The sequence below is a fragment of the Lipotes vexillifer genome, unplaced genomic scaffold (genome assembly GCF_000442215.2).
Source record: "Lipotes vexillifer unplaced genomic scaffold, Lipotes_vexillifer_v1.1 scaffold630, whole genome shotgun sequence".
In the NCBI taxonomy this organism is placed as follows: Eukaryota; Metazoa; Chordata; class Mammalia; order Artiodactyla; family Lipotidae; genus Lipotes; species Lipotes vexillifer.
The window spans coordinates 162,355-164,033 of NW_006783793.1; the positions used below are offsets into that span (position 1 = coordinate 162,355).

General features: G+C 44.6%; 1 protein-coding gene across 2 annotated transcripts in view; it reads right to left on the reverse strand.

Moving 5' to 3' along the window:
• Positions 1-1,679, reverse strand: part of TDRD7 (tudor domain containing 7) — a 92,122-nt gene that overhangs the window by 29,059 nt on the left and 61,384 nt on the right. The window lies entirely within an intron of this gene.

A 1,679-nucleotide genomic window follows, 5' to 3' on the forward strand; every position in this document is an offset into this window, starting at 1 on the left:
GGAAAGAGAGGAAGTGGAAAGGAAGACACCAGTGGAAGCCAGATGAGCAAGAGTCAACCTGAGATTTTGACTCAGGCTGCTGGAGATCTGTGTAGATTTCTGAGAAGAGAATGTAGTTGATAGTTCTGCCTTAACTAAGGCTGGGTCTGAACAAGTCTCAATCTCTGAAAACCAATGAAATCTGACTCCTCCTAGAGAAAAACAAACCCTTGAAAACAACAAATAGAACCATGTGACAACCCATCCCTCCAACTTACTGAACAAATTTGAACAAATTACAACAAAATGTTGAGTTCTGAAACCCTTAAAGAGATGACATGTTCTAGATAAATGCCTCTTTAAGTTGCACGCTTTTTAAGAAATGTTTTGTCCAGGATACTCTTCTATCCCCCTTCTACAATTTTCGGCTGTTGACAACTGCAATCACCTTGTCCTAGTTTATGTTATCAAAACATACTGTTTTGCATTCTGCCATAAATAGGCTGCTGCTTTCTTGTCCTTTAGTCTTCAGAGACGATTCCAACAAAGGCCTCCTTCCAGGATGGAAAACCTGGCAAATCAAACTTGGCTCCTTTAACAGGAGCTAATCTCAGCCATGGGATGAAGCCTTTTGAGTTTGAAGGCTGTGCTGTACCAGCACCAGGATCACCTGGCCAGCGAGATGGGGGATATGCCACAAGAACATTGCTCTTTGAACTGTTCTAGCTTCTACTCAGGGCCCAAGTGGTCCTATACAGCTTTCAGAAACTATTCCTTTTAGGAGTATCTTCCTGTATTTTTGGTAACTATCAGCAGGGCAGAAGAAACCAGAGTCAACCTATTTGTTACTAGAGGAAAAGAAGCTTTTAAAAGCCCTACACAATATGGAAATAATGCCTCTTTTGGAGGCAATGGCTATTTTAAAACAAAATATGACATGCATATTATTCACTCCAGAAACAGCTGTAAAAGCTTTGTCATACTCTATCATTTAAGGTTACTGAGCTTTACAAATGTTAGGGTACTGCCTGGAATACAGCTGCACTCTTGGCTCTAGAGTCTCCTAGTAGATCTGCAGCTCTGCCCAAGTGCCCATTTCCTGGGACCTGGAGTCCTGGTAGCGCTGCTACAGTCCTGGGAGCTCAACTGGCAGAGGCCTAGGCTGTAGCCCGTGGTTTGGTAGTCTGCATAGCATGGGCTCCTGCCAGGGAGGAGGGAGGTGGTGAGAAGCAGCATGAGATCTGCAGGCAGCTTCTGCTCTCTGTAGCCACCAACAGAGAACAATGCTAGCTACATGCCCTGGGTGGGGTAAGGAGGTAATGCGACAGTTGGTATAAGAGTGGGTAGTGGCAAGAATAAGGTCATACATTACCCCCAAATTACCTGGGCAAGTGAATAAAGAATGATATGCAGGCCAATTTAGATATGCCATAAATACAAAGTTTTACAAAGTTAATTTTTAGACTGGAGAAAACAGATTCCCATACTTGACCTAAGGGTCCTGCCACGGCACCTCCCTGTAAATTTTATGAGTCACAAACCTACTAGTTTCCAGAGTCTACTGCCTGGGTAAAGGTGTGGATGTAGAATAGGGCTCAGCCTGCTGGGGTCAGGGCGGTGGGGGGACACTAATGACCTAGGGTCAACCTAAGGGCAGACATTACCCATCATGCTTGCTGGTTGCTAGCCACCCTGCTGAA